The sequence below is a fragment of the Phyllobates terribilis genome, unplaced genomic scaffold, assembly GCF_046119375.1.
Source record: "Phyllobates terribilis strain yellow unplaced genomic scaffold, ASM4611937v1 Scaffold_160__1_contigs__length_4322635, whole genome shotgun sequence".
NCBI classification, from domain to species: Eukaryota; Metazoa; Chordata; class Amphibia; order Anura; family Dendrobatidae; genus Phyllobates; species Phyllobates terribilis.
This window is the reverse complement of record NW_027362920.1, coordinates 3,101,663-3,127,394: the sequence shown is the minus strand read 5'-3', so window position 1 is coordinate 3,127,394 and position 25,732 is coordinate 3,101,663. Positions and strand designations below refer to the sequence as shown.

The 25,732-nt window shown below is 44.3% G+C and overlaps 15 non-coding genes and 1 pseudogene across 15 annotated transcripts; all 16 read left to right on the top strand.

The window, feature by feature from the left end:
• Positions 1–390: 390 nt before the first annotated feature.
• On the top strand, positions 391–581 carry LOC141207355 (U2 spliceosomal RNA). Its single transcript, XR_012277731.1, has one exon. It is a non-coding gene; the product is annotated as a U2 spliceosomal RNA (small nuclear RNA).
• Positions 582–1,696: 1,115 nt separating this feature from the next.
• LOC141207344 (U2 spliceosomal RNA) lies at positions 1,697–1,887 on the top strand. Its single transcript, XR_012277727.1, has one exon. It is a non-coding gene; the product is annotated as a U2 spliceosomal RNA (small nuclear RNA).
• A 1,115-nt stretch (positions 1,888–3,002) lies between these two features.
• Positions 3,003–3,193, top strand: LOC141207332 (U2 spliceosomal RNA). Its single transcript, XR_012277726.1, has one exon. It is a non-coding gene; the product is annotated as a U2 spliceosomal RNA (small nuclear RNA).
• Positions 3,194–4,308: 1,115 nt separating this feature from the next.
• LOC141207321 (U2 spliceosomal RNA) lies at positions 4,309–4,499 on the top strand. The gene has a single exon (XR_012277720.1). It is a non-coding gene; the product is annotated as a U2 spliceosomal RNA (small nuclear RNA).
• Positions 4,500–10,569: 6,070 nt separating this feature from the next.
• On the top strand, positions 10,570–10,770 carry LOC141207333 (U2 spliceosomal RNA; annotated as a pseudogene).
• Positions 10,771–11,885: 1,115 nt separating this feature from the next.
• On the top strand, positions 11,886–12,076 carry LOC141207166 (U2 spliceosomal RNA). Its single transcript, XR_012277588.1, has one exon. It is a non-coding gene; the product is annotated as a U2 spliceosomal RNA (small nuclear RNA).
• A 1,115-nt stretch (positions 12,077–13,191) lies between these two features.
• On the top strand, positions 13,192–13,382 carry LOC141207309 (U2 spliceosomal RNA). The gene has a single exon (XR_012277713.1). It is a non-coding gene; the product is annotated as a U2 spliceosomal RNA (small nuclear RNA).
• Positions 13,383–14,497: 1,115 nt separating this feature from the next.
• Positions 14,498–14,688, top strand: LOC141207298 (U2 spliceosomal RNA). The gene has a single exon (XR_012277709.1). It is a non-coding gene; the product is annotated as a U2 spliceosomal RNA (small nuclear RNA).
• Positions 14,689–15,803: 1,115 nt separating this feature from the next.
• Positions 15,804–15,994, top strand: LOC141207287 (U2 spliceosomal RNA). The gene has a single exon (XR_012277700.1). It is a non-coding gene; the product is annotated as a U2 spliceosomal RNA (small nuclear RNA).
• Positions 15,995–17,109: 1,115 nt separating this feature from the next.
• Positions 17,110–17,300, top strand: LOC141207276 (U2 spliceosomal RNA). The gene has a single exon (XR_012277693.1). It is a non-coding gene; the product is annotated as a U2 spliceosomal RNA (small nuclear RNA).
• Positions 17,301–18,415: 1,115 nt separating this feature from the next.
• On the top strand, positions 18,416–18,606 carry LOC141207134 (U2 spliceosomal RNA). The gene has a single exon (XR_012277557.1). It is a non-coding gene; the product is annotated as a U2 spliceosomal RNA (small nuclear RNA).
• Positions 18,607–19,721: 1,115 nt separating this feature from the next.
• Positions 19,722–19,912, top strand: LOC141207265 (U2 spliceosomal RNA). Its single transcript, XR_012277682.1, has one exon. It is a non-coding gene; the product is annotated as a U2 spliceosomal RNA (small nuclear RNA).
• Positions 19,913–21,027: 1,115 nt separating this feature from the next.
• Positions 21,028–21,218, top strand: LOC141207254 (U2 spliceosomal RNA). Its single transcript, XR_012277671.1, has one exon. It is a non-coding gene; the product is annotated as a U2 spliceosomal RNA (small nuclear RNA).
• Positions 21,219–22,333: 1,115 nt separating this feature from the next.
• Positions 22,334–22,524, top strand: LOC141207243 (U2 spliceosomal RNA). The gene has a single exon (XR_012277660.1). It is a non-coding gene; the product is annotated as a U2 spliceosomal RNA (small nuclear RNA).
• A 1,115-nt stretch (positions 22,525–23,639) lies between these two features.
• On the top strand, positions 23,640–23,830 carry LOC141207186 (U2 spliceosomal RNA). The gene has a single exon (XR_012277607.1). It is a non-coding gene; the product is annotated as a U2 spliceosomal RNA (small nuclear RNA).
• A 1,115-nt stretch (positions 23,831–24,945) lies between these two features.
• LOC141207229 (U2 spliceosomal RNA) lies at positions 24,946–25,136 on the top strand. Its single transcript, XR_012277650.1, has one exon. It is a non-coding gene; the product is annotated as a U2 spliceosomal RNA (small nuclear RNA).
• Positions 25,137–25,732: the final 596 nt, after the last annotated feature.

The window sequence follows — 25,732 nt, the reverse complement described above, 5'->3', positions numbered from 1 at the left end:
TACCTGTGCACAGCAGCAGCCACCTTCAGTCTGCTGCTAGACAGCCAGCAGCAGCAGCAGCAGCAGGAGAGGTATGTAATCAGGAGCCCTCCTGCTAAGGGTAGACAGCTGCTCGTTCCACCCCACCCCCCGCCTTAATTGGTTCTCCTCCCTTCCAACGGTGTTGAGGCGGGTGGGAACAGCAGGGGGTGAAGGTGCTGTGTTTAAAGAGGTGGAGTTATGCAGATCTAAAACGCGTGGATTGCAGCAGCAGCAAGCCGAAAAGTGCAGGCATGTAAGGGATCTAGAGGTTGACAACATGTCTTCTTAACGGGAGTCCAGGAGCTCATCTCCACAAATGGACTTTTCAGGATCCTTGGGTGGCTCCGTAGTTTGAAACCAATTCTGGTTATCGCTTCTCGGCCTTTTGGCTAAGATCAAGTGTAGTATCTGTTCTTATCAGTTTAATATCTGATACGTCCCCTATCTGGGGACCATATATTAAATGGATTTTTAGAACAGGGAGATGGAAAAAGAGCTTGCTCTGTCCACTCCACGCATTGACCTGGTATTGCAGTATCTCCAGGACCGGTGCACCCCTTCTTTAATGCAGTTTCTAAAATCAGAAAGAATTGAATTCAATGTTTTTTGTTCATTTTGCTTGTTTTTCGGATTTTGGGATGGACTCTTTGGCTTTGCTTTTCTTCTCCTCATTGGATTTTTCATGTTCAAAGTTGCAGAAGCCAGATTACAAGCTCATTTTGGTTCAACTTCAGCAACTGTGCATTGCATTGCCATGTAATGTGATGCAATGCTATCTTTCTAGCTCTCCCTTTTTACTTCCTTTTGGATAAACAGACATATTAGGCAAGCATTTTGGAGCTTTCACCTAAATAACTACAGGTGGTGAGATAAGCTGCACAATATAATTGACCTTTCAGTATATTGTTGCACACACACCATCTATTTAGCAAATGCCCTTGTTATCAACAGCAGCCTTTTAAACTCACCTGAGCTAACAGGTATGTGCGCTGGTTACTCTGCTGCGCTTAAAATTTCTTTTTTGGTTTGCTACAATGCCTTTTCTGAAACGTTGTCTCCTTCTGCTGGAACACTGACTTCTTTCATTTAATGCCTGCAGACTATAAAAGAGAACCCAACCCAAAAAGTTTGGTTGATTAGTCTGTGGCATTCTGTTAAACTGTTGCTTATGGCGGTCTCTGTGAGCTTCTCAGCGACATTCAGCCAGCCAGGTATCCTGCCTGCAGTAGATGGAATGTGGCAATGGAACGCTGGCTGCGCGTGTCATAATAGGCTCTGAGCCTTTATATACCTGTGCACAGCAGCAGCCACCTTCAGTCTGCTGCTGGACAGCCAGCAGCAGCAGCAGCTGGAGAGGTATGTAATCAGGAGCCCTCCTGCTAAGGGTAGACAGCTGCTCGTTCCACCCCACCCCCCGCCTTAATTGGTTCTCCTCCCTTCCAACGGTGTTGAGGCGGGTGGGAACAGCAGGGGGTGAAGGTGCTGTGTTTAAAGAGGTGGAGTTATGCAGATCTAAAACGCGTGGATTGCAGCAGCAGCAAGCCGAAAAGTGCAGGCGTGTAAGGGATCTAGAGGTTGACAACATGTCTTCTTAACGGGAGTCCAGGAGCTCATCTCCACAAATGGACTTTTCAGGATCCTTGGGTGGCTCCGTAGTTTGAAACCAATTCTGGTTATCGCTTCTCGGCCTTTTGGCTAAGATCAAGTGTAGTATCTGTTCTTATCAGTTTAATATCTGATACGTCCCCTATCTGGGGACCATATATTAAATGGATTTTTAGAACAGGGAGATGGAAAAAGAGCTTGCTCTGTCCACTCCACGCATTGACCTGGTATTGCAGTATCTCCAGGACCGGTGCACCCCTTCTTTAATGCAGTTTCTAAAATCAGAAAGAATTGAATTCAATGTTTTTTGTTCATTTTGCTTGTTTGTCGGATTTTGGGATGGACTCTTTGGCTTTGCTTTTCTTCTCCTCATTGGATTTTTCATGTTCAAAGTTGCAGAAGCCAGATTACAAGCTCATTTTGGTTCAACTTCAGCAACTGTGCATTGCATTGCCATGTAATGTGATGCAATGCTATCTTTCTAGCTCTCCCTTTTTACTTCCTTTTGGATAAACAGACATATTAGGCAAGCATTTTGGAGCTTTCACCTAAATAACTACAGGTGGTGAGATAAGCTGCACAATATAATTGACCTTTCAGTATATTGTTGCACACACACCATCTATTTAGCAAATGCCCTTGTTATCAACAGCAGCCTTTTAAACTCACCTGAGCTAACAGGTATGTGCGCTGGTTACTCTGCTGCGCTTAAAATTTCTTTTTTGGTTTGCTACAATGCCTTTTCTGAAACGTTGTCTCCTTCTGCTGGAACACTGACTTCTTTCATTTAATGCCTGCAGACTATAAAAGAGAACCCAACCCAAAAAGTTTGGTTGATTAGTCTGTGGCATTCTGTTAAACTGTTGCTTATGGCGGTCTCTGTGAGCTTCTCAGCGACATTCAGCCAGCCAGGTATCCTGCCTGCAGTAGATGGAATGTGGCAATGGAACGCTGGCTGCACGTGTCATAATAGGCTCTGAGCCTTTATATACCTGTGCACAGCAGCAGCCACCTTCAGTCTGCTGCTGGACAGCCAGCAGCAGCAGCAGCAGGAGAGGTATGTAATCAGGAGCCCTCCTGCTAAGGGTAGACAGCTGCTCGTTCCACCCCACCCCCCGCCTTAATTGGTTCTCCTCCCTTCCAACGGTGTTGAGGCGGGTGGGAACAGCAGGGGGTGAAGGTGCTGTGTTTAAAGAGGTGGAGTTATGCAGATCTAAAACGCGTGGATTGCAGCAGCAGCAAGCCGAAAAGTGCAGGCGTGTAAGGGATCTAGAGGTTGACAACATGTCTTCTTAACGGGAGTCCAGGAGCTCATCTCCACAAATGGACTTTTCAGGATCCTTGGGTGGCTCCGTAGTTTGAAACCAATTCTGGTTATCGCTTCTCGGCCTTTTGGCTAAGATCAAGTGTAGTATCTGTTCTTATCAGTTTAATATCTGATACGTCCCCTATCTGGGGACCATATATTAAATGGATTTTTAGAACAGGGAGATGGAAAAAGAGCTTGCTCTGTCCACTCCACGCATTGACCTGGTATTGCAGTATCTCCAGGACCGGTGCACCCCTTCTTTAATGCAGTTTCTAAAATCAGAAAGAATTGAATTCAATGTTTTTTGTTCATTTTGCTTGTTTGTCGGATTTTGGGATGGACTCTTTGGCTTTGCTTTTCTTCTCCTCATTGGATTTTTCATGTTCAAAGTTGCAGAAGCCAGATTACAAGCTCATTTTGGTTCAACTTCAGCAACTGTGCATTGCATTGCCATGTAATGTGATGCAATGCTATCTTTCTAGCTCTCCCTTTTTACTTCCTTTTGGATAAACAGACATATTAGGCAAGCATTTTGGAGCTTTCACCTAAATAACTACAGGTGGTGAGATAAGCTGCACAATATAATTGACCTTTCAGTATATTGTTGCACACACACCATCTATTTAGCAAATGCCCTTGTTATCAACAGCAGCCTTTTAAACTCACCTGAGCTAACAGGTATGTGCGCTGGTTACTCTGCTGCGCTTAAAATTTCTTTTTTGGTTTGCTACAATGCCTTTTCTGAAACGTTGTCTCCTTCTGCTGGAACACTGACTTCTTTCATTTAATGCCTGCAGACTATAAAAGAGAACCCAACCCAAAAAGTTTGGTTGATTAGTCTGTGGCATTCTGTTAAACTGTTGCTTATGGCGGTCTCTGTGAGCTTCTCAGCGACATTCAGCCAGCCAGGTATCCTGCCTGCAGTAGATGGAATGTGGCAATGGAACGCTGGCTGCACGTGTCATAATAGGCTCTGAGCCTTTATATACCTGTGCACAGCAGCAGCCACCTTCAGTCTGCTGCTGGACAGCCAGCAGCAGCAGCAGCAGGAGAGGTATGTAATCAGGAGCCCTCCTGCTAAGGGTAGACAGCTGCTCGTTCCACCCCACCCCCCGCCTTAATTGGTTCTCCTCCCTTCCAACGGTGTTGAGGCGGGTGGGAACAGCAGGGGGTGAAGGTGCTGTGTTTAAAGAGGTGGAGTTATGCAGATCTAAAACGCGTGGATTGCAGCAGCAGCAAGCCGAAAAGTGCAGGCATGTAAGGGATCTAGAGGTTGACAACATGTCTTCTTAACGGGAGTCCAGGAGCTCATCTCCACAAATGGACTTTTCAGGATCCTTGGGTGGCTCCGTAGTTTGAAACCAATTCTGGTTATCGCTTCTCGGCCTTTTGGCTAAGATCAAGTGTAGTATCTGTTCTTATCAGTTTAATATCTGATACGTCCCCTATCTGGGGACCATATATTAAATGGATTTTTAGAACAGGGAGATGGAAAAAGAGCTTGCTCTGTCCACTCCACGCATTGACCTGGTATTGCAGTATCTCCAGGACCGGTGCACCCCTTCTTTAATGCAGTTTCTAAAATCAGAAAGAATTGAATTCAATGTTTTTTGTTCATTTTGCTTGTTTGTCGGATTTGGGGATGGACTCTTTGGCTTTGCTTTTCTTCTCCTCATTGGATTTTTCATGTTCAAAGTTGCAGAAGCCAGATTACAAGCTCATTTTGGTTCAACTTCAGCAACTGTGCATTGCATTGCCATGTAATGTGATGCAATGCTATCTTTCTAGCTCTCCCTTTTTACTTCCTTTTGGATAAACAGACATATTAGGCAAGCATTTTGGAGCTTTCACCTAAATAACTACAGGTGGTGAGATAAGCTGCACAATATAATTGACCTTTCAGTATATTGTTGCACACACACCATCTATTTAGCAAATGCCCTTGTTATCAACAGCAGCCTTTTAAACTCACCTGAGCTAACAGGTATGTGCGCTGGTTACTCTGCTGCGCTTAAAATTTCTTTTTTGGTTTGCTACAATGCCTTTTCTGAAACGTTGTCTCCTTCTGCTGGAACACTGACTTCTTTCATTTAATGCCTGCAGACTATAAAAGAGAACCCAACCCAAAAAGTTTGGTTGATTAGTCTGTGGCATTCTGTTAAACTGTTGCTTATGGCGGTCTCTGTGAGCTTCTCAGCGACATTCAGCCAGCCAGGTATCCTGCCTGCAGTAGATGGAATGTGGCAATGGAACGCTGGCTGCGCGTGTCATAATAGGCTCTGAGCCTTTATATACCTGTGCACAGCAGCAGCCACCTTCAGTCTGCTGCTGGACAGCCAGCAGCAGCAGCAGCAGGAGAGGTATGTAATCAGGAGCCCTCCTGCTAAGGGTAGACAGCTGCTCGTTCCACCCCACCCCCCGCCTTAATTGGTTCTCCTCCCTTCCAACGGTGTTGAGGCGGGTGGGAACAGCAGGGGGTGAAGGTGCTGTGTTTAAAGAGGTGGAGTTATGCAGATCTAAAACGCGTGGATTGCAGCAGCAGCAAGCCGAAAAGTGCAGGCATGTAAGGGATCTAGAGGTTGACAACATGTCTTCTTAACGGGAGTCCAGGAGCTCATCTCCACAAATGGACTTTTCAGGATCCTTGGGTGGCTCCGTAGTTTGAAACCAATTCTGGTTATCGCTTCTCGGCCTTTTGGCAAGATCAGTGGTGGTTTTCTGCTGCTGGTGTTGTTTGGAGGGCAGTTGTGACTGGGGTTCCCCCTTGTGGGGCCCTAGTGTGCGATTGAGCGGCGATTGTGTTTATCTGCTGTAAAAATGGTGGAGAAAACACGTGGATTAGAGGACTCGGTCTGTCTGAAGGTGGCTGCAGGTCATGAAGGAGAAATCGGTTTGGACCAAGTTTGCGTTGATGTCTTGAAGAACATTAATGGCTTGAAGGTAACGGATGTATTGGCACTGCAGGATTTTCAGAAACAAGGAATTTATGATATCACTTTTGTTTCTTTGAGTATTTGCCAGAGAGTCTACATGGAGTTGGTACGAATGAAGGAAGAAAAGGAATTGAAATGCCTAGAGTTTATTGCACTGGAACCTCTGTTCCAGCAGACATATAAGTATGTGGTTGTGCACATGTATAACCCTAAAGTTCCGGATGAGACTGTTTCCAATTTTTTAGCTCGGTATTGTAGTGAGGTTAAATTTTTGGGAAGAATGAAGAACAAATACAATTATCTAAATGGCAAGAGGAGATATGTTGTAAAACTGAGACCGGATGATAGAGCTATTGGGGGTGCCAAGAGCATTCCTGGACAGTTTTCTATCGGAGGAGAAAGGGGATTTTGTTTTTATAATGGACAGATGGAATATTGTAGGAAGTGTCATGAGTTTGGACATGTTCAGAAAGATTGTCCAGTGCAAGGTGATGTTTGTAGAGGTTGTGGGAAATCTGGGCATGTTGCAAGTGGTTGCCCAATGAATAAGGTGTGTGATTTGTGTGGACATGCAGATCACCTTGCAAGGAAATGTAGATTGTGGGCTCAGATTCCTAGGTCACAGGTGGACGCTGAAGAGAGGCAGAAGAAGACTCGGCAGGAAAGTGGGGAGGAGGGCGAAGGCTCAGACTCAGAGGGGGAAAGCCAAAAACAAGATGGTGGTAGGGGAAGAGACCATGCGGTGCCCAAGATGGAGGAAAAGGGGCGGAGCCAGAAGAAAGTTGGTTTGAGGGAGGGGCTGGAAGTAATAAACAAAGTAGCTGATGTGCATGGCCCGGGTGATGGGATGGATTTGTCTAATATGGCGGAGTCAGTGAATCCTGTTTTGGGAAGAGATGGGGGTGAGGAAATGGAGGTTTTGGAGGAGGAGGATTCTGATTCGGATGGAACTATAACCCCTCAGCAGCGTGATAGGGTTAACAGTGATTGGAGTGAAAATGAGGAGGAAGATGATGGCAAGGAGGAGAGTTATGCCTCCGTGATTAAAAGAAGTAAGGTGGAGGGGTGTTGGTCTGGGGGGCAGGAAGATCCAGTCTCCCTAAGACCAGGTTATTCTAACAGGGACTCGAGTTCTGAGTCGCCTGATATACGTAGAAAAGTGGGTGGCAGGAGTGGGTTTTCTCCTGGTTCATGATGGATCGGGTATGGTGGAGATTTTTTCCTGTTGTTATGATGGCGTTGTGTGTTGCTTCTCTGAATGTACGAGGGATTGGTTCTGCTTGTAGGAGAGCAGGGATACTGGAGTACATTGAGAGTGTGAATGCAGATATTGTCTGTCTGCAGGAATGTGTAATTAAATCTGCCCCGCATGAGAGTGAGTGGAATAAGGGGCAATCTTTTTGGTCCCCATGCTCAGAAAACAGGAATGAAGGGGTGGGCATTTTACTGTGTAATTCCAGTCTAAAGGTTTTAGAGTTTAAAGTAATCATACCTGGGAGATGTTTGTTTTTATTAGTGGATTTTTTAGGTCAGCGGGTACGGGTTTTTAATGTTTATGCCCCTGCTGATAAACAAGCAAGAGTTGGGTCTTTGGAGTCTCTAAAGTTGTTTTTACCAGGCAGAGACTTCACTATAGTGGCTGGAGATTTTAATTGTGTCAGATCCGCAAAAGATCGTAAGAGCTCTACGGAAGGTAAGACTGATGTTACGTCTAATATTTTAAATCAGATTGTGCAGGATTTACGCTACACGGATGCTGGTCTGATGGTTGGGCCAAGTGATAAGTTCACATACATATCAGACAGTGGACGTAGTGTTTCCCGAATTGACTATGTTTTTATGTCTGAAGGGATTAAGGTGGCCAAGTGCAACCACGTGATGACGACTTTTTCTGACCACAAGATGATAGTGGTAGATCTGTGTATAGCTGAGTCCCTGGCTTTTGGAAAGGGACTCTGGAAGCTGAACGTAAGCCTGCTGGAAGAGGAGAGTGTTAAGGTTGGTTTTAATAAAGTGTTTTTGTCTTGTGTGTCTGAACAGCACCTTTTTAAAGATTTGCTAGAGTGGTGGGACTGGGCTAAGGAGAAATTTGCATGTTATTTTAAAGGGGTGTGTTTTAGGAGAGCGAAAGCCAAAAGGGATCATGATGCTGCTGTTATTTCAAAATTGGAAGTACTCCATAAGTTTAAGAGAGCGGGGATGGAGGTGGATAAAGAGATTGCAGATTTGAAGGACGAACTGAAGAAGATACTTATTGAAAAAGGGAAGACTATTATGTTTAAGGCAAAAATAAAGCACATGGAGGAAAATGAGCAATGTTCGAGATACTTTTTTAAAAAATGTTTTAAACCTAAAGGGGTTTTTAAGTTTGTTTTTTCTCCTGCAGGGGAGGTATCTGGGGATGAGATGATTGGCAGTATTCTTTCCTTTTATGAAACACTCTTCTCTAACGATAGTAGAGCCAGTGATGCGGAAATTAATGATTATTGCAAAGTATTAACTAATAATATTCCTGAGGAGAAAATTGGGTTTTTAAGTGAGGAGGTTGGGAAAGATGAAATTAGACGGGCAGTGGATGGCTTGGCGAAAGGCAAGACGCCAGGCTGTGATGGTCTTCCTGCTGAATTTTATGTTAGATTTTGGGATATTATAGGTGTGGAGTTTTCCCGGGTGGTGCAATATGGTTTTACTCATGGGATTTTATCGGTTTCTATGCGTAGGGGGATTGTTACGCTGATTCATAAGAAAGGGGACATGAGGGATATTAAAAATTGGAGGCCCATAACATTGTTAAACAGTGATTACAAAATTATTTCTAAAATTGTGGCTGGTAGACTGGCAGATGTGATAGGTGATATGGTGGGGGAGTATCAGGCATGTGCAGTGCCTGGTAGGAAAATTTCAGATAATTTGCTGCTTCTAAGAGACTTAATTTATCAGGCTAATTTGAATAAGAATGCTCTTTTGTTACAGTCGGTGGACCTGGAGAAAGCCTTTGATAAAATATCACATAGATTTTTGTTCTCTGCTGTAAGTCACCTTGGTGTTCCGGATAAATTATTGATGGTCATTAAGAGTTTTTATTGTGGGGTCAGTAGCCAGATTTTAGTTAATGGGCATGTGAGTTCCAGTTTTAATATTTTATCGGGAGTTAGGCAGGGTTGTCCCCTGTCACCAATTCTTTTTATCTGTGTGGTGGAGGCCCTTTTAAAAAGTGTGCAAGTTGACAAGTGTGTGGCTGGTGTTTTTATTCCTGGGGGATCCGGGGGTCCAGTCAAGTCTTTAAGTTATATGGATGATATTGTTTTTACTTGTGGTTCACAGGCGGATCTCAATAGAGTGAATTTGCACGTAAGGATTTTTTGTTGTGTGGCTGGTATGGCGGTGAATTGGGGAAAGTGCCAGCTTTGTAACTTTGGGAGGCAGGTTGAGGTTAACGTGGCAGGAGTGGAGAGTAGGGAGGAAATTGAGGTTCTTGGTGTCATCTTTGAGAAGGAACTGAAAGGGAAAAGCAGCCTGAAGATTCTAGAAGACAAAATGGATCAGAAGTTGAACTTTTGGAAACTAAGGAACCTGTCGCTGAGAGGGAAAGTGCTGGTAATCAAGTCTGTGATTCTCCCGCTTCTGCTGTACACTGCTTTGATTTTCCCACCTGCTGTGCTTTGGACAAAGAGAGTGACAAGGAAACTGTTTGTGTTTTTTTGGGGATCCAAAATGGAGAAACTAAGAAGAGGAATGGTTATGTGTTCTGTGGAAAATGGGGGTTGTGATTTTCCTAACATTGACTTATTTTTAAGAATGCATTATTTTTTGAACATTTATAAATTATCCCAGTGCAATAACAGGACTGCGGACATGTGCAAATATTTAGCAGGACGGCTTTTCCAGAAATGGAGCTGGTGTGAGAAGGATTTAAGAAAACCAGTTTCGTTTGTGATACCGTTTTTTTATGTGGTGCTTAGGTCCTTCTATGATCAAAATGGGATAAGCTCCATGGTTAGACCGGACAAAAAACTGATTGTCTCAGGTATTAAGAAGAAGGAGATGTTATGTGATGTGCCGTTTTGTAATAATGCACAGTCTGGACAGGTGTGGAAGCTTTTTTTCATGCGTGGAATCAGCAACAGACAGAAGGATGTAACCTGGATGGCGTTGCATGGATGCTTGCCAACAAGAGCTTTTTTGAATGACCGGGGGATAAAGGTTCAAGAACTATGTCCTAGGGAAGGTTGCAATAAGGTGGAAACAATACAGCATATTTTTTGGGACTGTTTTTTTGCTAAAAAAGTTTTTACCTTGTTGTCATGTATGTTTGTTGCTTTAGTTGGTTTTCATTGTTTCGATTTTGAAAGGATTTTAATAGGTCAAGATTTTAAGTACTCGCAAAGGAAGCGGGCAAGCTGGATTATTTTTGTCATATATAAAGAGGTTTTATGGGACGTTCGGAATTTGGTGATTTTTAAAAAGATTGTTTTTTCCCCCATGGAATGCAGAAAGATTTTTCTTGCTAGACTGTTCTATGCCTATTTATTGGATAAAAAGAAGTATGGTGAGACAGCAGCAGAGGCACTCTGGAACTTTTCACATTGGACTTCTTACAGTAAGTAACAGTTAATTGCAGGGTTGTGTTTTTTGGGATTTTGTTTTTGTTTTTCCGAATGATGATTTGAGAACCCGTTATGTGAATATGCGCTATGATGCATAAATTAATGTGGGTCTTAATCTGAGGAAAAAAAAAAAAAAAAAAAATCTGTTCTTATCAGTTTAATATCTGATACGTCCCCTATCTGGGGACCATATATTAAATGGATTTTTAGAACAGGGAGATGGAAAAAGAGCTTGCTCTGTCCACTCCACGCATTGACCTGGTATTGCAGTATCTCCAGGACCGGTGCACCCCTTCTTTAATGCAGTTTCTAAAATCAGAAAGAATTGAATTCAATGTTTTTTGTTCATTTTGCTTGTTTGTCGGATTTTGGGATGGACTCTTTGGCTTTGCTTTTCTTCTCCTCATTGGATTTTTCATGTTCAAAGTTGCAGAAGCCAGATTACAAGCTCATTTTGGTTCAACTTCAGCAACTGTGCATTGCATTGCCATGTAATGTGATGCAATGCTATCTTTCTAGCTCTCCCTTTTTACTTCCTTTTGGATAAACAGACATATTAGGCAAGCATTTTGGAGCTTTCACCTAAATAACTACAGGTGGTGAGATAAGCTGCACAATATAATTGACCTTTCAGTATATTGTTGCACACACACCATCTATTTAGCAAATGCCCTTGTTATCAACAGCAGCCTTTAAAACTCACCTGAGCTAACAGGTATGTGCGCTGGTTACTCTGCTGCGCTTAAAATTTCTTTTTTGGTTTGCTACAATGCCTTTTCTGAAACGTTGTCTCCTTCTGCTGGAACACTGACTTCTTTCATTTAATGCCTGCAGACTATAAAAGAGAACCCAACCCAAAAAGTTTGGTTGATTAGTCTGTGGCATTCTGTTAAACTGTTGCTTATGGCGGTCTCTGTGAGCTTCTCAGCGACATTCAGCCAGCCAGGTATCCTGCCTGCAGTAGATGGAATGTGGCAATGGAACGCTGGCTGCGCGTGTCATAATAGGCTCTGAGCCTTTATATACCTGTGCACAGCAGCAGCCACCTTCAGTCTGCTGCTGGACAGCCAGCAGCAGCAGCAGCAGGAGAGGTATGTAATCAGGAGCCCTCCTGCTAAGGGTAGACAGCTGCTCATTCCACCCCACCCCCCGCCTTAATTGGTTCTCCTCCCTTCCAACGGTGTTGAGGCGGGTGGGAAGAGCAGGGGGTGAAGGTGCTGTGTTTAAAGAGGTGGAGTTATGCAGATCTAAAACGCGTGGATTGCAGCAGCAGCAAGCCGAAAAGTGCAGGCATGTAAGGGATCTAGAGGTTGACAACATGTCTTCTTAACGGGAGTCCAGGAGCTCATCTCCACAAATGGACTTTTCAGGATCCTTGGGTGGCTCCGTAGTTTGAAACCAATTCTGGTTATCGCTTCTCGGCCTTTTGGCTAAGATCAAGTGTAGTATCTGTTCTTATCAGTTTAATATCTGATACGTCCCCTATCTGGGGACCATATATTAAATGGATTTTTAGAACAGGGAGATGGAAAAAGAGCTTGCTCTGTCCACTCCACGCATTGACCTGGTATTGCAGTATCTCCAGGACAGGTGCACCCCTTCTTTAATGCAGTTTCTAAAATCAGAAAGAATTGAATTCAATGTTTTTTGTTCATTTTGCTTGTTTGTCGGATTTTGGGATGGACTCTTTGGCTTTGCTTTTCTTCTCCTCATTGGATTTTTCATGTTCAAAGTTGCAGAAGCCAGATTACAAGCTCATTTTGGTTCAACTTCAGCAACTGTGCATTGCATTGCCATGTAATGTGATGCAATGCTATCTTTCTAGCTCTCCCTTTTTACTTCCTTTTGGATAAACAGACATATTAGGCAAGCATTTTGGAGCTTTCACCTAAATAACTACAGGTGGTGAGATAAGCTGCACAATATAATTGACCTTTCAGTATATTGTTGCACACACACCATCTATTTAGCAAATGCCCTTGTTATCAACAGCAGCCTTTAAAACTCACCTGAGCTAACAGGTATGTGCGCTGGTTACTCTGCTGCGCTTAAAATTTCTTTTTTGGTTTGCTACAATGCCTTTTCTGAAACGTTGTCTCCTTCTGCTGGAACACTGACTTCTTTCATTTAATGCCTGCAGACTATAAAAGAGAACCCAACCCAAAAAGTTTGGTTGATTAGTCTGTGGCATTCTGTTAAACTGTTGCTTATGGCGGTCTCTGTGAGCTTCTCAGCGACATTCAGCCAGCCAGGTATCCTGCCTGCAGTAGATGGAATGTGGCAATGGAACGCTGGCTGCGCGTGTCATAATAGGCTCTGAGCCTTTATATACCTGTGCACAGCAGCAGCCACCTTCAGTCTGCTGCTGGACAGCCAGCAGCAGCAGCAGCAGGAGAGGTATGTAATCAGGAGCCCTCCTGCTAAGGGTAGACAGCTGCTCATTCCACCCCACCCCCCGCCTTAATTGGTTCTCCTCCCTTCCAACGGTGTTGAGGCGGGTGGGAACAGCAGGGGGTGAAGGTGCTGTGTTTAAAGAGGTGGAGTTATGCAGATCTAAAACGCGTGGATTGCAGCAGCAGCAAGCCGAAAAGTGCAGGCATGTAAGGGATCTAGAGGTTGACAACATGTCTTCTTAACGGGAGTCCAGGAGCTCATCTCCACAAATGGACTTTTCAGGATCCTTGGGTGGCTCCGTAGTTTGAAACCAATTCTGGTTATCGCTTCTCGGCCTTTTGGCTAAGATCAAGTGTAGTATCTGTTCTTATCAGTTTAATATCTGATACGTCCCCTATCTGGGGACCATATATTAAATGGATTTTTAGAACAGGGAGATGGAAAAAGAGCTTGCTCTGTCCACTCCACGCATTGACCTGGTATTGCAGTATCTCCAGGACCGGTGCACCCCTTCTTTAATGCAGTTTCTAAAATCAGAAAGAATTGAATTCAATGTTTTTTGTTCATTTTGCTTGTTTGTCGGATTTTGGGATGGACTCTTTGGCTTTGCTTTTCTTCTCCTCATTGGATTTTTCATGTTCAAAGTTGCAGAAGCCAGATTACAAGCTCATTTTGGTTCAACTTCAGCAACTGTGCATTGCATTGCCATGTAATGTGATGCAATGCTATCTTTCTAGCTCTCCCTTTTTACTTCCTTTTGGATAAACAGACATATTAGGCAAGCATTTTGGAGCTTTCACCTAAATAACTACAGGTGGTGAGATAAGCTGCACAATATAATTGACCTTTCAGTATATTGTTGCACACACACCATCTATTTAGCAAATGCCCTTGTTATCAACAGCAGCCTTTAAAACTCACCTGAGCTAACAGGTATGTGCGCTGGTTACTCTGCTGCGCTTAAAATTTCTTTTTTGGTTTGCTACAATGCCTTTTCTGAAACGTTGTCTCCTTCTGCTGGAACACTGACTTCTTTCATTTAATGCCTGCAGACTATAAAAGAGAACCCAACCCAAAAAGTTTGGTTGATTAGTCTGTGGCATTCTGTTAAACTGTTGCTTATGGCGGTCTCTGTGAGCTTCTCAGCGACATTCAGCCAGCCAGGTATCCTGCCTGCAGTAGATGGAATGTGGCAATGGAACGCTGGCTGCGCGTGTCATAATAGGCTCTGAGCCTTTATATACCTGTGCACAGCAGCAGCCACCTTCAGTCTGCTGCTGGACAGCCAGCAGCAGCAGCAGCAGGAGAGGTATGTAATCAGGAGCCCTCCTGCTAAGGGTAGACAGCTGCTCGTTCCACCCCACCCCCCGCCTTAATTGGTTCTCCTCCCTTCCAACGGTGTTGAGGCGGGTGGGAACAGCAGGGGGTGAAGGTGCTGTGTTTAAAGAGGTGGAGTTATGCAGCTCTAAAACGCGTGGATTGCAGCAGCAGCAAGCCGAAAAGTGCAGGCATGTAAGGGATCTAGAGGTTGACAACATGTCTTCTTAACGGGAGTCCAGGAGCTCATCTCCACAAATGGACTTTTCAGGATCCTTGGGTGGCTCCGTAGTTTGAAACCAATTCTGGTTATCGCTTCTCGGCCTTTTGGCTAAGATCAAGTGTAGTATCTGTTCTTATCAGTTTAATATCTGATACGTCCCCTATCTGGGGACCATATATTAAATGGATTTTTAGAACAGGGAGATGGAAAAAGAGCTTGCTCTGTCCACTCCACGCATTGACCTGGTATTGCAGTATCTCCAGGACCGGTGCACCCCTTCTTTAATGCAGTTTCTAAAATCAGAAAGAATTGAATTCAATGTTTTTTGTTCATTTTGCTTGTTTGTCGGATTTTGGGATGGACTCTTTGGCTTTGCTTTTCTTCTCCTCATTGGATTTTTCATGTTCAAAGTTGCAGAAGCCAGATTACAAGCTCATTTTGGTTCAACTTCAGCAACTGTGCATTGCATTGCCATGTAATGTGATGCAATGCTATCTTTCTAGCTCTCCCTTTTTACTTCCTTTTGGATAAACAGACATATTAGGCAAGCATTTTGGAGCTTTCACCTAAATAACTACAGGTGGTGAGATAAGCTGCACAATATAATTGACCTTTCAGTATATTGTTGCACACACACCATCTATTTAGCAAATGCCCTTGTTATCAACAGCAGCCTTTTAAACTCACCTGAGCTAACAGGTATGTGCGCTGGTTACTCTGCTGCGCTTAAAATTTCTTTTTTGGTTTGCTACAATGCCTTTTCTGAAACGTTGTCTCCTTCTGCTGGAACACTGACTTCTTTCATTTAATGCCTGCAGACTATAAAAGAGAACCCAACCCAAAAAGTTTGGTTGATTAGTCTGTGGCATTCTGTTAAACTGTTGCTTATGGCGGTCTCTGTGAGCTTCTCAGCGACATTCAGCCAGCCAGGTATCCTGCCTGCAGTAGATGGAATGTGGCAATGGAACGCTGGCTGCGCGTGTCATATTAGGCTCTGAGCCTTTATATACCTGTGCACAGCAGCAGCCACCTTCAGTCTGCTGCTGGACAGCCAGCAGCAGCAGCAGCAGGAGAGGTATGTAATCAGGAGCCCTCCTGCTAAGGGTAGACAGCTGCTCGTTCCACCCCACCCCCCGCCTTAATTGGTTCTCCTCCCTTCCAACGGTGTTGAGGCGGGTGGGAACAGCAGGGGGTGAAGGTGCTGTGTTTAAAGAGGTGGAGTTATGCAGATCTAAAACGCGTGGATTGCAGCAGCAGCAAGCCGAAAAGTGCAGGCATGTAAGGGATCTAGAGGTTGACAACATGTCTTCTTAACGGGAGTCCAGGAGCTCATCTCCACAAATGGACTTTTCAGGATCCTTGGGTGGCTCCGTAGTTTGAAACCAATTCTGGTTATCGCTTCTCGGCCTTTTGGCTAAGATCAAGTGTAGTATCTGTTCTTATCAGTTTAATATCTGATACGTCCCCTATCTGGGGACCATATATTAAATGGATTTTTAGAACAGGGAGATGGAAAAAGAGCTTGCTCTGTCCACTCCACGCATTGACCTGGTATTGCAGTATCTCCAGGACCGGTGCACCCCTTCTTTAATGCAGTTTCTAAAATCAGAAAGAATTGAATTCAATGTTTTTTGTTCATTTTGCTTGTTTGTCGGATTTTGGGATGGACTCTTTGGCTTTGCTTTTCTTCTCCTCATTGGATTTTTCATGTTCAAAGTTGCAGAAGCCAGATTACAAGCTCATTTTGGTTCAACTTCAGCAACTGTGCATTGCACTGCCATGTAATGTGATGCAATGCTATCTTTCTAGCTCTCCCTTTTTACTTCCTTTTGGATAAACAGACATATTAGGCAAGCATTTTGGAGCTTTCACCTAAATAACTACAGGTGGTGAGATAAGCTGCACAATATAATTGACCTTTCAGTATATTGTTGCACACACACCATCTATTTAGCAAATGCCCTTGTTATCAACAGCAGCCTTTTAAACTCACCTGAGCTAACAGGTATGTGCGCTGGTTACTCTGCTGCGCTTAAAATTTCTTTTTTGGTTTGCTACAATGCCTTTTCTGAAACGTTGTCTCCTTCTGCTGGAACACTGACTTCTTTCATTTAATGCCTGCAGACTATAAAAGAGAACCCAACCCAAAAAGTTTGGTTGATTAGTCTGTGGCATTCTGTTAAACTGTTGCTTATGGCGGTCTCTGTGAGCTTCTCAGCGACATTCAGCCAGCCAGGCATCCTGCCTGCAGTAGATGGAATGTGGCAATGGAACGCTGGCTGCGCGTGTCATAATAGGCTCTGAGCCTTTATATACCTGTGCACAGCAGCAGCCACCTTCAGTCTGCTGCTGGACAGCCAGCAGCAGCAGCAGCAGGAGAGGTATGTAATCAGGAGCCCTCCTGCTAAGGGTAGACAGCTGCTCGTTCCACCCCACCCCCCGCCTTAATTGGTTCTCCTCCCTTCCAACGGTGTTGAGGCGGGTGGGAACAGCAGGGGGTGAAGGTGCTGTGTTTAAAGAGGTGGAGTTATGCAGATCTAAAACGCGTGGATTGCAGCAGCAGCAAGCCGAAAAGTGCAGGCATGTAAGGGATCTAGAGGTTGACAACATGTCTTCTTAACGGGAGTCCAGGAGCTCATCTCCACAAATGGACTTTTCAGGATCCTTGGGTGGCTCCGTAGTTTGAAACCAATTCTGGTTATCGCTTCTCGGCCTTTTGGCTAAGATCAAGTGTAGTATCTGTTCTTATCAGTTTAATATCTGATACGTCCCCTATCTGGGGACCATATATTAAATGGATTTTTAGAACAGGGAGATGGAAAAAGAGCTTGCTCTGTCCACTCCACGCATTGACCTGGTATTGCAGTATCTCCAGGACCGGTGCACCCCTTCTTTAATGCAGTTTCTAAAATCAGAATGAATTGAATTCAATGTTTTTTGTTCATTTTGCTTGTTTGTCGGATTTTGGGATGGACTCTTTGGCTTTGCTTTTCTTCTCCTCATTGGATTTTTCATGTTCAAAGTTGCAGAAGCCAGATTACAAGCTCATTTTGGTTCAACTTCAGCAACTGTGCATTGCATTGCCATGTAATGTGATGCAATGCTATCTTTCTAGCTCTCCCTTTTTACTTCCTTTTGGATAAACAGACATATTAGGCAAGCATTTTGGAGCTTTCACCTAAATAACTACAGGTGGTGAGATAAGCTGCACAATATAATTGACCTTTCAGTATATTGTTGCACACACACCATCTATTTAGCAAATGCCCTTGTTATCAACAGCAGCCTTTTAAACTCACCTGAGCTAACAGGTATGTGCGCTGGTTACTCTGCTGCGCTTAAAATTTCTTTTTTGGTTTGCTACAATGCCTTTTCTGAAACGTTGTCTCCTTCTGCTGGAACACTGACTTCTTTCATTTAATGCCTGCAGACTATAAAAGAGAACCCAACCCAAAAAGTTTGGTTGATTAGTCTGTGGCATTCTGTTAAACTGTTGCTTATGGCGGTCTCTGTGAGCTTCTCAGCGACATTCAGCCAGCCAGGTATCCTGCCTGCAGTAGATGGAATGTGGCAATGGAACGCTGGCTGCGCGTGTCATAATAGGCTCTGAGCCTTTATATACCTGTGCACAGCAGCAGCCACCTTCAGTCTGCTGCTGGACAGCCAGCAGCAGCAGCAGCAGGAGAGGTATGTAATCAGGAGCCCTCCTGCTAAGGGTAGACAGCTGCTCGTTCCACCCCACCCCCCGCCTTAATTGGTTCTCCTCCCTTCCAACGGTGTTGAGGCGGGTGGGAACAGCAGGGGGTGAAGGTGCTGTGTTTAAAGAGGTGGAGTTATGCAGATCTAAAACGCGTGGATTGCAGCAGCAGCAAGCCGAAAAGTGCAGGCATGTAAGGGATCTAGAGGTTGACAACATGTCTTCTTAACGGGAGTCCAGGAGCTCATCTCCACAAATGGACTTTTCAGGATCCTTGGGTGGCTCCGTAGTTTGAAACCAATTCTGGTTATCGCTTCTCGGCCTATTGGCTAAGATCAAGTGTAGTATCTGTTCTTATCAGTTTAATATCTGATACGTCCCCTATCTGGGGACCATATATTAAATGGATTTTTAGAACAGGGAGATGGAAAAAGAGCTTGCTCTGTCCACTCCACGCATTGACCTGGTATTGCAGTATCTCCAGGACCGGTGCACCCCTTCTCTAATGCAGTTTCTAAAATCAGAATGAATTGAATTCAATGTTTTTTGTTCATTTTGCTTGTTTGTCGGATTTTGGGATGGACTCTTTGGCTTTGCTTTTCTTCTCCTCATTGGATTTTTCATGTTCAAAGTTGCAGAAGCCAGATTACAAGCTCATTTTGGTTCAACTTCAGCAACTGTGCATTGCATTGCCATGTAATGTGATGCAATGCTATCTTTCTAGCTCTCCCTTTTTACTTCCTTTTGGATAAACAGACATATTAGGCAAGCATTTTGGAGCTTTCACCTAAATAACTACAGGTGGTGAGATAAGCTGCACAATATAATTGACCTTTCAGTATATTGTTGCACACACACCATCTATTTAGCAAATGCCCTTGTTATCAACAGCAGCCTTTTAAACTCACCTGAGCTAACAGGTATGTGCGCTGGTTACTCTGCTGCGCTTAAAATTTCTTTTTTGGTTTGCTACAATGCCTTTTCTGAAACGTTGTCTCCTTCTGCTGGAACACTGACTTCTTTCATTTAATGCCTGCAGACTATAAAAGAGAACCCAACCCAAAAAGTTTGGTTGATTAGTCTGTGGCATTCTGTTAAACTGTTGCTTATGGCGGTCTCTGTGAGCTTCTCAGCGACATTCAGCCAGCCAGGTATCCTGCCTGCAGTAGATGGAATGTGGCAATGGAACGCTGGCTGCGCGTGTCATAATAGGCTCTGAGCCTTTATATACCTGTGCACAGCAGCAGCCACCTTCAGTCTGCTGCTGGACAGCCAGCAGCAGCAGCAGCAGGAGAGGTATGTAATCAGGAGCCCTCCTGCTAAGGGTAGACAGCTGCTCGTTCCACCCCACCCCCCGCCTTAATTGGTTCTCCTCCCTTCCAACGGTGTTGAGGCGGGTGGGAACAGCAGGGGGTGAAGGTGCTGTGTTTAAAGAGGTGGAGTTATGCAGATCTAAAACGCGTGGATTGCAGCAGCAGCAAGCCGAAAAGTGCAGGCATGTAAGGGATCTAGAGGTTGACAACATGTCTTCTTAACGGGAGTCCAGGAGCTCATCTCCACAAATGGACTTTTCAGGATCCTTGGGTGGCTCCGTAGTTTGAAACCAATTCTGGTTATCGCTTCTCGGCCTTTTGGCTAAGATCAAGTGTAGTATCTGTTCTTATCAGTTTAATATCTGATACGTCCCCTATCTGGGGACCATATATTAAATGGATTTTTAGAACAGGGAGATGGAAAAAGAGCTTGCTCTGTCCACTCCACGCATTGACCTGGTATTGCAGTATCTCCAGGACCGGTGCACCCCTTCTTTAATGCAGTTTCTAAAATCAGAAAGAATTGAATTCAATGTTTTTTGTTCATTTTGCTTGTTTGTCGGATTTTGGGATGGACTCTTTGGCTTTGCTTTTCTTCTCCTCATTGGATTTTTCATGTTCAAAGTTGCAGAAGCCAGATTACAAGCTCATTTTGGTTCAACTTCAGCAACTGTGCATTGCATTGCCATGTAATGTGATGCAATGCTATCTTTCTAGCTCTCCCTTTTTACTTCCTTTTGGATAAACAGACATATTAGGCAAGCATTTTGGAGCTTTCACCTAAATAACTACAGGTGGTGAGATAAGCTGCACAATATAATTGACCTTTCAGTATATTGTTGCACACACACCATCTATTTAGCAAATGCCCTTGTTATCAACAGCAGCCTTTTAAACTCACCTGAGCTAACAGGTATGTGCGCTGGTTACTCTGCTGCGCTTAAAATTTCTTTTTTGGTTTGCTACAATGCCTTTTCTGAAACATTGTCTCCTTCTGCTGGAACACTGACTTCTTTCATTTAATGCCTGCAGACTATAAAAGAGAACCCAACCCAAAAAGTTTGGTTGATTAGTCTGTGGCATTCTGTTAAACTGTTGCTTATGGCGGTCTCTGTGAGCTTCTCAGCGACATTCAGCCAGCCAGGTATCCTGCCTGCAGTAGATGGAATGTGGCAATGGAACGCTGGCTGCGCGTGTCATAATAGGCTCTGAGCCTTTATATACCTGTGCACAGCAGCAGCCACCTTCAGTCTGCTGCTGGACAGCCAGCAGCAGCAGCAGCAGGAGAGGTATGTAATCAGGAGCCCTCCTGCTAAGGGTAGACAGCTGCTCGTTCCACCCCACCCCCCGCCTTAATTGGTTCTCCTCCCTTCCAACGGTGTTGAGGCGGGTGGGAACAGCAGGGGGTGAAGGTGCTGTGTTTAAAGAGGTGGAGTTATGCAGATCTAAAACGCGTGGATTGCAGCAGCAGCAAGCCGAAAAGTGCAGGCATGTAAGGGATCTAGAGGTTGACAACATGTCTTCTTAACGGGAGTCCAGGAGCTCATCTCCACAAATGGACTTTTCAGGATCCTTGGGTGGCTCCGTAGTTTGAAACCAATTCTGGTTATCGCTTCTCGGCCTTTTGGCTAAGATCAAGTGTAGTATCTGTTCTTATCAGTTTAATATCTGATACGTCCCCTATCTGGGGACCATATATTAAATGGATTTTTAGAACAGGGAGATGGAAAAAGAGCTTGCTCTGTCCACTCCACGCATTGACCTGGTATTGCAGTATCTCCAGGACCGGTGCACCCCTTCTTTAATGCAGTTTCTAAAATCAGAAAGAATTGAATTCAATGCTTTTTGTTCATTTTGCTTGTTTGTCGGATTTTGGGATGGACTCTTTGGCTTTGCTTTTCTTCTCCTCATTGGATTTTTCATGTTCAAAGTTGCAGAAGCCAGATTACAAGCTCATTTTGGTTCAACTTCAGCAACTGTGCATTGCATTGCCATGTAATGTGATGCAATGCTATCTTTCTAGCTCTCCCTTTTTACTTCCTTTTGGATAAACAGACATATTAGGCAAGCATTTTGGAGCTTTCACCTAAATAACTACAGGTGGTGAGATAAGCTGCACAATATAATTGACCTTTCAGTATATTGTTGCACACACACCATCTATTTAGCAAATGCCCTTGTTATCAACAGCAGCCTTTTAAACTCACCTGAGCTAACAGGTATGTGCGCTGGTTACTCTGCTGCGCTTAAAATTTCTTTTTTGGTTTGCTACAATGCCTTTTCTGAAACGTTGTCTCCTTCTGCTGGAACACTGACTTCTTTCATTTAATGCCTGCAGACTATAAAAGAGAACCCAACCCAAAAAGTTTGGTTGATTAGTCTGTGGCATTCTGTTAAACTGTTGCTTATGGCGGTCTCTGTGAGCTTCTCAGCGACATTCAGCCAGCCAGGTATCCTGCCTGCAGTAGATGGAATGTGGCAATGGAACGCTGGCTGCGCGTGTCATAATAGGCTCTGAGCCTTTATATACCTGTGCACAGCAGCAGCCACCTTCAGTCTGCTGCTGGACAGCCAGCAGCAGCAGCAGCAGGAGAGGTATGTAATCAGGAGCCCTCCTGCTAAGGGTAGACAGCTGCTCGTTCCACCCCACCCCCCGCCTTAATTGGTTCTCCTCCCTTCCAACGGTGTTGAGGCGGGTGGGAACAGCAGGGGGTGAAGGTGCTGTGTTTAAAGAGGTGGAGTTATGCAGATCTAAAACGCGTGGATTGCAGCAGCAGCAAGCCGAAAAGTGCAGGCATGTAAGGGATCTAGAGGTTGACAACATGTCTTCTTAACGGGAGTCCAGGAGCTCATCTCCACAAATGGACTTTTCAGGATCCTTGGGTGGCTCCGTAGTTTGAAACCAATTCTGGTTATCGCTTCTCGGCCTTTTGGCTAAGATCAAGTGTAGTATCTGTTCTTATCAGTTTAATATCTGATACGTCCCCTATCTGGGGACCATATATTAAATGGATTTTTAGAACAGGGAGATGGAAAAAGAGCTTGCTCTGTCCACTCCACGCATTGACCTGGTATTGCAGTATCTCCAGGACCGGTGCACCCCTTCTTTAATGCAGTTTCTAAAATCAGAAAGAATTGAATTCAATGTTTTTTGTTCATTTTGCTTGTTTGTCGGATTTTGGGATGGACTCTTTGGCTTTGCTTTTCTTCTCCTCATTGGATTTTTCATGTTCAAAGTTGCAGAAGCCAGATTACAAGCTCATTTTGGTTCAACTTCAGCAACTGTGCATTGCATTGCCATGTAATGTGATGCAATGCTATCTTTCTAGCTCTCCCTTTTTACTTCCTTTTGGATAAACAGACATATTAGGCAAGCATTTTGGAGCTTTCACCTAAATAACTACAGGTGGTGAGATAAGCTGCACAATATAATTGACCTTTCAGTATATTGTTGCACACACACCATCTATTTAGCAAATGCCCTTGTTATCAACAGCAGCCTTTTAAACTCACCTGAGCTAACAGGTATGTGCGCTGGTTACTCTGCTGCGCTTAAAATTTCTTTTTTGGTTTGCTACAATGCCTTTTCTGAAACGTTGTCTCCTTCTGCTGGAACACTGACTTCTTTCATTTAATGCCTGCAGACTATAAAAGAGAACCCAACCCAAAAAGTTTGGTTGATTAGTCTGTGGCATTCTGTTAAACTGTTGCTTATGGCGGTCTCTGTGAGCTTCTCAGCGACATTCAGCCAGCCAGGTATCCTGCCTGCAGTAGATGGAATGTGGCAATGGAACGCTGGCTGCGCGTGTCATAATAGGCTCTGAGCCTTTATATACCTGTGCACAGCAGCAGCCACCTTCAGTCTGCTGCTGGACAGCCAGCAGCAGCAGCAGCAGGAGAGGTATGTAATCAGGAGCCCTCCTGCTAAGGGTAGACAGCTGCTCGTTCCACCCCACCCCCCGCCTTAATTGGTTCTCCTCCCTTCCAACGGTGTTGAGGCGGGTGGGAACAGCAGGGGGTGAAGGTGCTGTGTTTAAAGAGGTGGAGTTATGCAGATCTAAAACGCGTGGATTGCAGCAGCAGCAAGCCGAAAAGTGCAGGCATGTAAGGGATCTAGAGGTTGACAACATGTCTTCTTAACGGGAGTCCAGGAGCTCATCTCCACAAATGGACTTTTCAGGATCCTTGGGTGGCTCCGTAGTTTGAAACCAATTCTGGTTATCGCTTCTCGGCCTTTTGGCTAAGATCAAGTGTAGTATCTGTTCTTATCAGTTTAATATCTGATACGTCCCCTATCTGGGGACCATATATTAAATGGATTTTTAGAACAGGGAGATGGAAAAAGAGCTTGCTCTGTCCACTCCACGCATTGACCTGGTATTGCAGTATCTCCAGAACCGGTGCACCCCTTCTTTAATGCAGTTTCTAAAATCAGAAAGAATTGAATTCAATGTTTTTTGTTCATTTTGCTTGTTTGTCGGATTTTGGGATGGACTCTTTGGCTTTGCTTTTCTTCTCCTCATTGGATTTTTCATGTTCAAAGTTGCAGAAGCCAGATTACAAGCTCATTTTGGTTCAACTTCAGCAACTGTGCATTGCATTGCCATGTAATGTGATGCAATGCTATCTTTCTAGCTCTCCCTTTTTACTTCCTTTTGGATAAACAGACATATTAGGCAAGCATTTTGGAGCTTTCACCTAAATAACTACAGGTGGTGAGATAAGCTGCACAATATAATTGACCTTTCAGTATATTGTTGCACACACACCATCTATTTAGCAAATGCCCTTGTTATCAACAGCAGCCTTTTAAACTCACCTGAGCTAACAGGTATGTGCGCTGGTTACTCTGCTGCGCTTAAAATTTCTTTTTTGGTTTGCTACAATGCCTTTTCTGAAACGTTGTCTCCTTCTGCTGGAACACTGACTTCTTTCATTTAATGCCTGCAGACTATAAAAGAGAACCCAACCCAAAAAGTTTGGTTGATTAGTCTGTGGCATTCTGTTAAACTGTTGCTTATGGCGGTCTCTGTGAGCTTCTCAGCGACATTCAGCCAGCCAGGCATCCTGCCTGCAGTAGATGGAATGTGGCAATGGAACGCTGGCTGCGCGTGTCATAATAGGCTCTGAGCCTTTATATACCTGTGCACAGCAGCAGCCACCTTCAGTCTGCTGCTGGACAGCCAGCAGCAGCAGCAGCAGGAGAGGTATGTAATCAGGAGCCCTCCTGCTAAGGGTAGACAGCTGCTCGTTCCACCCCACCCCCCGCCTTAATTGGTTCTCCTCCCTTCCAACGGTGTTGAGGCGGGTGGGAACAGCAGGGGGTGAAGGTGCTGTGTTTAAAGAGGTGGAGTTATGCAGATCTAAAACGCGTGGATTGCAGCAGCAGCAAGCCGAAAAGTGCAGGCATGTAAGGGATCTAGAGGTTGACAACATGTCTTCTTAACGGGAGTCCAGGAGCTCATCTCCACAAATGGACTTTTCAGGATCCTTGGGTGGCTCCGTAGTTTGAAACCAATTCTGGTTATCGCTTCTCGGCCTTTTGGCTAAGATCAAGTGTAGTATCTGTTCTTATCAGTTTAATATCTGATACGTCCCCTATCTGGGGACCATATATTAAATGGATTTTTAGAACAGGGAGATGGAAAAAGAGCTTGCTCTGTCCACTCCACGCATTGACCTGGTATTGCAGTATCTCCAGGACCGGTGCACCCCTTCTTTAATGCAGTTTCTAAAATCAGAATGAATTGAATTCAATGTTTTTTGTTCATTTTGCTTGTTTGTCGGATTTTGGGATGGACTCTTTGGCTTTGCTTTTCTTCTCCTCATTGGATTTTTCATGTTCAAAGTTGCAGAAGCCAGATTACAAGCTCATTTTGGTTCAACTTCAGCAACTGTGCATTGCATTGCCATGTAATGTGATGCAATGCTATCTTTCTAGCTCTCCCTTTTTACTTCCTTTTGGATAAACAGACATATTAGGCAAGCATTTTGGAGCTTTCACCTAAATAACTACAGGTGGTGAGATAAGCTGCACAATATAATTGACCTTTCAGTATATTGTTGCACACACACCATCTATTTAGCAAATGCCCTTGTTATCAACAGCAGCCTTTTAAACTCACCTGAGCTAACAGGTATGTGCGCTGGTTACTCTGCTGCGCTTAAAATTTCTTTTTTGGTTTGCTACAATGCCTTTTCTGAAACGTTGTCTCCTTCTGCTGGAACACTGACTTCTTTCATTTAATGCCTGCAGACTATAAAAGAGAACCCAACCCAAAAAGTTTGGTTGATTAGTCTGTGGCATTCTGTT